This window comes from Mus musculus, chromosome 2 (genome assembly GCF_000001635.26).
Source record: "Mus musculus strain C57BL/6J chromosome 2, GRCm38.p6 C57BL/6J".
Classification (NCBI taxonomy): domain Eukaryota; kingdom Metazoa; phylum Chordata; class Mammalia; order Rodentia; family Muridae; genus Mus; species Mus musculus.
The window spans coordinates 11917471-11928962 of NC_000068.7; the positions used below are offsets into that span (position 1 = coordinate 11917471).

The following is an 11492-nucleotide window of genomic DNA, read 5'->3' on the forward strand; positions in this document are numbered from 1 at the left end:
CATAAACTACAGGACCATCACCAGAATGGTTACTAGGAAGTGATTTTGCAGCTCAAGTAATGCCCAGGCCTGTGGACACAGGGCAGCTATACCTCAAGACTCACTTCCCTATCTGGCTTTTTGCAACAGAGTGTCACAGAGGCTGTCTACATGGTGCCCTTGAGAGTCACTGCTCTCCTAAAGAATGCATTGCCACTTTGTCTTACTTTTATGCTTGGACTTTTGAAGGTTGGCCTTGTCTCAAAGGCAGCACTCTTAATGCAAACTGTTCTAACCTGTTCTCAGTGTTGCTGGGCCTTTTACCTGGTTCACCATCTTGTCTAAACACCAGGATGACACCCCATTTTTTACTAAACTGCATACTTGTGACCCACCTGTTTATCCTTTTTACTTTCGAATATCACTGTAAGCAAAGCTAAAACCATGAGCATTAACAATGTGATAGCCTGAACTGTAATGATTTTTGGAATATTTCCTATACTAGATAAACGTATTGACTACTTTTAAACTCCATATCACCAGGAACTTCAGGCAAGGATCCAGATTCCAGGACAGAATCTAATATGTATGGCCTCGGGCCCACTCTGTAGAAGAGTACTTTATTCTACCTGAAGGCTCATGATCTGCACTGTTGTAAATGAGTTCTTGTCTTATGAACTCATGCAAGAGTGGTTCATTAGTCCAGCCTTATTTTGAGCCAACTGTAAACCACAGCTCCCAGGCTTTCCAAATGCTTACAAATCAAGTCTCCAAAGTCTAAGAGAAGCACATGGGCAGTTTCATCACAGAAGTGATGATGTGGCACCAACTTCCTTTTTAATCACTTTCCTCACTACTGAGGTAATGGCTCAGAAGTCAGCGTGATAGAGAAAACGATACTGGCTCAGCATTTCAGAGAACCTCTAGTCTATCTGTCAGGAGAGATCTGATGGCAGCGTTCTGTCTTTGGCAGCAGATCACGGGGCACTGACTATATTGCGTGAGGTATTTTGTGAACACACAGACACTGCGTCAAGAGCTTGGGACATGAGAGTCACTCACAGAGGTCTATAATGAAAGCACTGTGCTGAATAGCTCTATTGTTTATAAGAAAGCAACGAAGAAAGAGAAATTGCATCAATCATACTAACTACACACTCTGGAAATCAGGAAAAAATTCTAGTCTTAGTTACTTAAAGTTCAAAGTTTACATTGGTGGATGGTACTCACTCCATGTGTGTATGCTTTGTATGCATGAAAGTTTAATACCCACTAAGACAAAAACAGAAAATGCATATTTCTTCAAATTACTGCTAAAGTTTATACAGATAAAGGGGCACACAAAAAGTGATAGTTTCCAAATCACTATCTTTCAAAATTTCAGAATTTGTGTAATCATTCACATGTTTTTTCAGAAACTAATTTGGTATTTTCTAATGTGACCAGATATGCACAATCATTCTAAAACATATTTTTAGGCTCACAGCTGAAAATGCAGACCTAGAAGCTGCCATAAAACTCCAATCAAAAGAGAATGAACAGCTTCCAAGAACCCCGGTAAGTGCACACTTGTGAAGTCCATTTTGTATTAATTCTGTGAGACTCAAAAGAAATTTTCCTGTGTTCAGCAGTGTCATATAACCACACTTTAGGAGATAGAAATATTCTCCATGTTCAAACATTTGATATGTTCATATTGTTACTATTTGTTAGGAGTCATTAAGTGTCAGTTAAATTCTCTGTCCATGTAGCAGTGCACTAGTAGTAGGTTCTCCACTAAGGATATAATCCATTTAGTCACAGGTTCTTGGCTCAGAAAAAGGTTCCAGGTTTGGGTTTGACATATAGAGTGGGCCTTACATCCAATTAGAAAATGGTAAATTATTTTCAGGATAATCAAGAGTCTTATTTACCACCAGTTATGTCCTGCAATGCTATTCAGTTGCAGGTAGCAGGGTTCACATCTGTGTTAGACTGCTGATTTCTTTTCTCCTCTAGCAGTGTGCATTGCAGCTCGCTAGAACTATGAAGGCTAGCTAGCTAGTAGGAAAAATGTTTCCAGGTTATATTATTGATTTCCACATGTTATAGGACTCGAGGTGTGAGGTCTCCAGGAATAAGTTCTTACCATCAGGTTCTAGAGGGTGACCAAGAACGTTAGCAATTCCCTGGATATTGGGGTTTTATATGACCCAGATTGTTAACACTGCAAAAGCAGCAACCTCTTCCTGCTACAGAATATTTTTAACCCTGTGGTGTTGAATAGAGCCATCATTACCCCATTGTAGGGTAACTTTTTTTTTCATTCTTTTTATACACGGGTCTATGTATATACCTTAGGAAGTTTCTATAGTATCACGCTACCATATGACATTTTTAGAAGGTTTTTAGTATTTGTTATCCCACTCTTTTTTAGTAATTATTTATTCACATTTCAAATGTTACCCCCCTTCTTAGGACCCCCTCCACAAGCACCCCACCTCTTTACCCTCCCATTTGCCTCTAAAAGTGTGCTCCCTCACCCACTCACTCATTCCTACTTCAGCCTTCTAGCATCCCACTCCTCTAGGGCATCAAGCATCCACAGGAACAAGCCCATACCCTCCCTATGAGGCCAGACAAGGCAATCCTGTAGCAGGGGCCATGGACTAGCCCTTGTATGCTGTTTGGTTGGTGGCTTAGTTCTTGGGAGCTCTGAGGTGTGCAATTAGTTGATAGTGTTGTTCATCCTATGGGGTTGCAATCCCCTTCAGCTTCTTCAGTCCTTCTCCTAATTCTTCCCATAGGGGTCCCCAGGCTCAGTCCAATGGGTGTAAACATGCATATGACTCAGTCAGATGCTGGTAGAGAGTCTCAGATTATGCCTATGCTAGACTGCATGCACATCTTGTCATTATCAATACTGTTAGAGTTTGGTGTCTGTGTATGAGATGGATGCAAAGTTGGGGCTGACTCTGGCCTTTCCTTCAGTCTCTGCTCCAATTTTGTCTCTGCATTTTCTTTAGACAGAAGCAATTCTGGGACAAAATTTTTGAGATGTGTGGATTGCCAAATCCCTCAGCTCAGGAACATGTCTATCTACTGGAGGTGGTCTCTTCAGGTTCCATTTCCCCACTGTTGGTCATTTTGACTAAAGACCTCCCCAATGGGTCCTGGGACTATCTCACATCCCTGGTGCCTGGGATTTTCTATGAGAAATGAAAGAGAAAGGAGACAAGCATAGAGAGACTTGAGATAAGAAGTTAAGGCTAGTAGTGTGGATTGACTTGAAGCTCACATTTGCAGTCACTCAGTGCCAATTGTGAACAGGATACCCAAGTGATGCTTAGTCTACCAGAGAAAGGGATCGCTTCTGAGCTCACTGGCAGGTGCTATTAGGGGTGAGTTAGATTAGAACGTGTCTTGTTGAAATGGATAAGGTACCAAGAAGAGAGTTGGCAAAACCACGTTTTGCGTGTCTTAAGGTTTCTATTGCGGGAACAGACACCATGACCATGGCAACACTTATAAAGGACAGAAGTTCTTTGGGACTATCTTACAGGTTCAGAGGTTCAGTCCAATACCAAGGCAGGAAGAATGGTAGTGTTTAGGCAGACAAAGTGCTAAAGAAGGAGCTGAGAGTTCTCCATCTTGATCCAAAATCTGTCAGAAGACTGACATCATCAGGGAGCTAGGAGAAAGCTATCTTCAGAAATGGATGAAACTTCAAAGCCCACTGCCACAGTGAGTCAATTCCTCCAACAAGGCCACATCTACTCCTAATAGGCCTTGCCTCTTAAGAGTGCCTCTCCCCAAGAAACAAGCATCTCCCAACCCCCACACTGTGAGTAAAGAAGATCCTCCCCAAAGGTCCTGCCAATGTCAGGGCTAGGGTGCTTTTGTGATGAGAAACGAGGGCTCGACCAGACCAGCAGAGCCAGTTGGCACTCCAAGAGGGTCATAGGGTCGTTATCTCCAAGTAGCATAGGGATGGGAGTATGAGTATTCTTTCTGCTGAGGAAGAGAGACTATCCATGTGTGTCTACAGATGATGGGAAAGGTAAGAACACAGCAAAACAAGGAGATGAGTTCTGCCAAGTGAGTGCCATAAGTCCTGGGAGGTTGAGGGTTGAAAGTGTGAGATCTCTACTTATGATGGTTAGAGGCATTGAGTCCTTCAGTATAGACGGTAATGGTCTTGGAGACTTAGTAGGGGTGGGATAGCCAAGGAAGGAGGAGTAATTAGGACCATTAATTATAATAGCAACAAGGGTGAAGGTGGTCCTGAAGAAGTAGGAGGGTTAGTGTACCCAAAGGAAGTAGGAGGGTTAATGTGCCCAAAGGAAGCTAGAATTTAGGCTCCTACTGGTCATGGAATAGCTCTGCCAGTGACTCACAAGGTCTTTCCAGGGATTGACTCTCACAGGTTAGAGTGAGGAGTGGAATTTATGCCTGGGGAAAAACTATGGAGTCCTGGAACCACAGGTTAGAGTTCAAAGTGCATGTGTGGACTCTGTTTGTGCAACTGGAATATGGTAATAGGATGGAATGTTGCTGTGGCAAGCAAGGAAGATGGACACTTCTAATAGCAGAACCCTGGTGAGTCTTGAGGGAGGAGAGAGGGTTAGAGTGTGAAGAGAGGGGGACTTCAACCTGGGAGGTGCTGTCAGAATCCTAGAATAAAGGTGTATAGTAGAGAATAGAGAAACAAGGTGCCCTTTACTGAGGAAGAGCCAGAGGAAGAGTCCCAGAAAGAGGGCTACATCAGTGAGCTAGGAAAAAAACTTGCTGTGTTTAACAAATAAAAATTGTAAATTTACATTTCAGAAGATGTCATAATGAAAATCTCATATATCGGAGCTCTTCTGTAAAAGGTTATTACTGGGGGCCAAAGAGATGACTCAGTGTGTAAGAGAACTTGCTGCTCTTGCACAAGACCTGGGTTCAGGTACCGGCATCCACATGGCAACGCCCAGGTTTTTGGAACTCCAGCTCTTGGGGGATCTTGTAACCTCCTGTCCTCAGATCTGGCATTAGCTAGACCTGAGCCTACAGAACTACATTCTTGCAAAACACCCATACAATAAGACAATTGTAAAAATAATTATTTTGAAATCTCTACTCATAGGTATCAATTTCATAAAATATTTTCTAAAATTGTCTAAGCTTATTATGCATGGTAAGTAATATTTTAAGGAAGAAAAGTGGATCTCTATATTTAAATTTTTATTCCTATATATTTTCCAAGTCTGAAGAGTTGTACCATTCACTGACACAGAGTTTGGATGAAATGAAAAGGAAAACAAGTGAACTAGACAAAGAAATAGCCAGGTAAGACATTCATTTTCCAAAGCACTCCCCCATGACTAAAGGGTGATTTTACCAAAGGCTAAATATAAATTTCTATCATATCTGCATGATTATAATAAAACAAACAGATCTATTTAAAACTCATGTAAGAAACTGATAACGTTAATTCCAATTTTGGAAGGCCAATATTATTTACTCATATCTGTGATGATTTTGACCACAATAAGTGACAGTGAAAGTGCTCTCTAATGTCAACTGTAATCTTCCTAATATATTTTGGGTTTATATTTTGAAATATGTTTTTGTTCTTTCATTCTATATTTCAGCACATTAATACCTATATCTTGTTTGTGTGCTTATTATAAAAGATCAAAATTTACATGGATTGAATTGGGTTTTCTTTCACATTTAAATAGTTAGCCATGGTATGTTATTCAGATAGACTCATAAAAAATTACTAATTTTCCATATTCATAATCCACATATGCATGAAATATAAACATGGTTACACCTGATGAACCTGAAATATATACTTTAAGAAATATACATGTAGGTTTATATAAACAGATACAGATGAGTTTGTAAATTTGACATAAACCAGACATACCTGAGAAAGGGGAATCACAATTGAGAAAATGCCTCTATGAAGATTTGCCTATAGAGAAGCTTGTGCAGATATTTTCTTCATTACTGTTGAGTGTGGGGTAATCAGATCATTGCAGATAGGTTCCACCACTGGCAGGTGATCCTGGGGTATAAGAGAAATCAGGTCACACAAAATATGAGCAGCAATCCCATAAGTAGCCTTCCTGTCTGGCCTCTGTGCTGCCTAGTCTTATGTCTACTTGACACAAGTTATAGTCGTCTAAGAGAAGGGAGCCTCAACTGAGAATGACTCCACAAGATCTAGTTGTAGGTAAGCTTGTAGGACATTTTTATAGTTAGTGATGGAAGTGGGAGGGCCTATCTCCTTGTGGGTAGGGCTACTTCTGGGTCAGTGGTCCTGGGTTCTACTAGAATGCAGGCTGAGCAAGCCAGTATGCAGCACCCTTCCATGGCCTCTGCACAAGTTCCTACCCCCAGGTTCCTGCTCAGCTTGAATTTCTGTCCTGACTTCCTTCAATGATGGACAGTGATTTGGAAGTGTAAGGTAGATTAACCCTTTCTTTTCAAGATGTTTCAGTTAAGGTGTTTGATCACAGCAATAAGAGCCCTAACTAGATAACTAATATATTGCTCAATGACTACTAAACTCTATTATTTTCAGAACATTGTCAAATGCCTGTGCATTCTTACCACAGGGGAAGTCTTAGATTACATATTTTGGAGGCCCTGAATACAGAATCCACAGACATGGAGCAGATCTCCCTCTCTCCCTCTCCCTCCCTCCTTCCCCCTTTCTCTCCCTCTACCTCTGCCTCCCTTGCTTCCTCCCTCCCTCCCTCTCTACGAATGAATATACAGAATGATAAATAACATGAAAACCTTTGGACTTGTAATGAATAAAAGATGTCATTATTCTATTACCTGAAAAAAAATGCAAAATTTCTCATAACTTTTGAGTCTCCTAAATAGCAAGATGCTTTTCTTTTTATTTTAATTTTGATTTCTCTGAAGTATAACTAATAATTTCCTGTGATTTAACATTATGCATATGATATTGCATCTTCTGCATTTTGTGAAAACTGCACTAAGAAAATTCCACTATCTGGTCTCTAGATTTCTTCTTAAAAACTTTTATTAGTTACTCACCTGGTGCTAAGATAAAATACAACAACCAAAGACAACTTCAGGAATAAACGGACTGTTTTTCCAGAGGGACAGAGTCCACAATAGCTAGGAAAGCAGAGCATGACTTCAGAAAGAGGAGGCTGGGTGACCACAGTTCCATACATACATAGCAGGTAGACAGAGAAAGGAACTAGGGAGTGGGGTAAGTGTATAAACCATGTCCTCCTCGATGGTCTACTTCCTTCAAAGTGCCTCTGCCTCCTGAAGTTTCTGCAACCTTCCCAAGCAGCACCAGTAACTGGAGTCCAAGTGTTCAAACACTTTTTTAAACTACCATAGACCTTTTCAAGTCTTTCCCGTATTTCTAGATTTGACCACCTATATCTTAAAGCACTGCCTGTACTCTCTTCTTTCCCCAGTTATCCCTCAAAGACATTTTTTGTCATCATTCTAAATTTTAATTTTTTTTATTGGAACTTAACCAAGGTGCTTACATACTTGGTACCACTATGTGGAATGCATAGTTTTTATTTATATGTGTTTGTGTGTCTTGGATGCATGTATTCATTTGTGTGTATGTATGATCTGAGCCTCCTCCCCATCCAGCATTAAACAAGAAAATGTTCCTGCAGTCATGTCTACATAACGGTATGATAGATACATTTTCTCAGTAAAGTTTCGCTCTTGTCAAATGAAACTTGCTTCTGTCAACTTGATAAAAGTGAATAGCACCAACAAAAACAAAACAAGACAAAATCAAAATTAACCAACAGAATATTGGCATCTAATTTCAGTTCCCAGCATTCACCTTCAAGTAGCATCTAACTACCTGTAACTCAGCTTCTGAAATTTCAGTACTTCTGACCAGTGAGGCCACTTGCATTCCTTCGTACATATTCACACAGAGATGCACAAATACACAGTCAAATCAAAAAGAAAATAATAAGTAAATGATTTATTTTGATATATGAAAAGATGATACATGATATTTATTACAATTCTACTTATTCCAATATTAATACTTTATTTACCATTTATATTTCAACATTTTTATTTTAAAATTCAGGTTTCAATCTCATAATATTTTAAAGAAGTCATAGAATCATATTTATGAGAATGGTTCATAAACATAAATTTTTCTTTCATATGATAAAACATATTACCTACTTAAAATGTAGTAAATGTTTATAATTTAAAAATTCCAGTTACTAGCCAGGCATATTCTCATATCTATAATCCAAACACTTGTAAAGTAGTCTGGAGGATCGAGTGTTTAAAACCAGATTGCCTCAAAAAACAACACAAATACACATGAACACAGACACATACAATGATAATAATACCTTACTTGTTTTACATATTTTTCTAGCTTTGAGAATCTGTGCACAATGAAGGAGGAAGACTCAGATGCACATAAAAATGGAGAGTTTTCAGATTCCAGTGCTTCAAGTACAACTCTCTGTGAAAATGAGATGGTGTTTAAACTAAGAGAGGAGGTACATTTAAATTAATTTGGGGATGAAAAATTCATCTAATTTAGTACAATGTAAATATAAAGAGTTTGGAAATTTTTGAAAACTTGAGGTCATGTTAAAAAAGCAACAACTCTCCTTTTAGATTGTCCTATTTGTGTCTTGAAATTCCTATGCTGTTCTAAACCCATTTGGTATGTATGCTCCTGCCCAAACTTGAGTCACAGGAACCAAGTTCCAGAATCTATATGTCCAGAAACAACAATTTTTGTGTATTTTCCTCCTTCTATTGAAAAAATATGGTTCAGTCTGGATTTTATTGATCATGATTCATGAAATAATTTTAGAACTCATATGAAGACATCATTGTGTATACCTCTAAATTTCAGAGATTTGATTCATCAAAGATAAATAATTTTTCAAATAATAGTTGGAATCACTAAATTTCGAAAGTAGTTTTTATGTTATGGAAAAAAATTTCAGTCTAAAAGGAGATGAGATGGACTTTTCCACAGAAGCAAGGAGAAGTAAACATTAGGAATCTTGGAAAAGAGAAAATAAATCCAATTTTCGCAAATAAAATATAAGCTTGTATTTTCTTCATTTTTTGGAAGGGATATATACTCTAGCTTTATTTTTCTCATTTTTCTACGTTTTTGTCCATTTCACATGAGTTTTCCAGTTAAATTGCCTTTTATTATCTGTGAGGAAGAAATTATCTGTTCTTAAAATTGAATGTATATTTTATGTTGTAAAAATTAATTTTCAATTAATTTTTAGTAATTAATTCTTTTTATTTAATTTATTAATTTAATAGTAATTAGTAATTAGTAATTAGTAAATTGATTTATTCAACTTTTAAGTTCATGTATAGGAAAATATACTTCAAACTTTACTCACCCACCACCCAGCGTTAGTTTCACTTCTATATGGTTGCTGCCTTTTTCTAATCCACATGTCACCTGACAGTACCTTCCACTATCTTCTGAAACAGAATGTTGTTATATAATTTAACAAAAACGTCTATAATACTTCATGTTGTTTTATGTACCTTCGTTTGGCAGGGGTTTTCATGCATAAACCAGAATACACCCAGTTTAAAAAAAAAGTAAAGAAATGCCTGTTCTAAGAGACACAATGATTTGACAGTCATACCAATATTAAATTAGCTAAAAGACACATGAGAACCTCACTTATGTACCTGATAATCAATGCTTAGGGAGTTTTCCTGATCTGATTGGGAAAACAGTTTATAGGTTCTCTCTCTCTCTCTCTCTCTCTCTCTCTCTCTCTCTCTCTCTCTCTCTCTGCTGTTTGTTTGATTTGGTTGGATTTTTTTAGATTTAATGTTATCAATAATTCATTAATGTAATGAATGAAGGTGTGAATTTGCAAACCATGTGTAAAGTCTGGGTTCATGCTGCAATTGCTGAAATTCATGATGAATTCAATTGAATTCATGCTGAAATTGCTATTGGTGTTGTGCTAACTTTTTTCTGCCTGCTGCATGACTAGACAATATTAATTGTTTTCACTCAGCTTGAAAGTATCGAAACAAAACTACAACAAGCACAATCCCACTGGAAATGCCTGAACGATGAAAATAATGCCCTGCAGCAGAAGTCAGCAGAGATGGCAGCAGCCCAGGAGAAGTGTGAGATGCTAGAGCGCAAAATACAGCAGCATGAAGAGATAATACTCAGCCTCAAAACCCATATGGACCAGAACATGGTAGAGTGCAGCGAGGTAGAAAAGCACAGGAAAGCCATTGAAAGGCAACACAGATGTCAAGTAATGGAAGAAATAAACATAGTAAATCGATTATTACACGTGACTACAGTCATCTGTCATGTGCTGTAATTAACTCCACCTCAAATTTCAATTTCAATGTATTGTGTTTATGATTGTATGTGTTTCTTCTGTGTTTCATGGCAACTTCTGTTGTAGATTTTTGGGAAAAGAAGCCATCCACTTTTATTGGTAATCATCTTAGATTTGACTACTAGTGCAAAAAGAATTCATCTTTCAGAATTCCTGTTTTCAATAGGGAATCATGTGATCTTTGCGATTACTTGAAAAATTGTGAGAAAGAAATTGTGATGTGGATATGATAATGAACTTCAGTTGTTTATGAGTTCCATGCTTTACTATAAAATTGTACTATATTATTTTGGAATTATTATATGAATACTTCAGGTGTGAGGATGTAGTGCTATGGTTGGATAGCTCTCTGTCATCCACAAGTCCCTGGGTCCAGTCTACAGCACCACAGGAAGAATTCTTTAAAAAATTCTGCTTAAATGAACTTGATGTTGATGATAAAGTATTTGAACTCCAACCGCTTTCTCTTTCATTTAAAATATTCTTTGCCTTGTAGATTTAAATGTAAAGAAAATTACACAATAATTTGTTGGATAGTTATGTTTCAAATAAGTGTTTCCTTTATTTGGAATAAATACAGTGATTTTTGTAATTTAAACAGAATTTTTCTTTTATTTGAAGTCATTTAGTTTGATCTTGGTAATTTCAAACATGAATACTAGGTATTTTGATCACACCAAACACTCCTCTTAAACCCTTTGAACTCTCCTTGGATGTCCTATTTTAAAATGTGTGTTTTTAATGTTCTTTAGGAAGAGGCTGCCTCTGACCAACTGAAAGAGCATGAAAGACAGGAGTATATCATGTCAATGGAGCACAGAATCAATGATATTAAAGCTGAGATGATGGACATACAATCTAATACAATTTCTTTGAAAAAAGAACTGAAATTACATAAAAAACTCTATAGAGCTGAATTAAAAACTGCAGAATCATTAAAATATGAACTTGAAAAGTAAGTCAGAGCAGTAAGTCTAGAAGCCTAGAAAGCCAGTGGATTGAATTTAAACTGTATTCTGTAGTGAAATGACTCATGTGGTTATTAGAATCTGAGAGAATATTACCTTCCAGAAATAATATCCATAAGTGTACTTCCCATTAAAACGCTTGTGTAGGACAGGCAGCATTCCCCAACTGCTG

At 37.7% G+C, this 11492-nt stretch overlaps 1 pseudogene across 1 annotated transcript; it reads left to right on the top strand.

The window, feature by feature from the left end:
* The first annotated feature begins 8372 nt into the window (after window positions 1-8372).
* Window positions 8373-10398, top strand: Gm32204 (annotated as a pseudogene). The gene is made up of 2 exons (XR_004691333.1): window positions 8373-8495; window positions 10011-10398. The product of XR_004691333.1 is annotated as a predicted gene, 32204 (transcript).
* Window positions 10399-11492: the final 1094 nt, after the last annotated feature.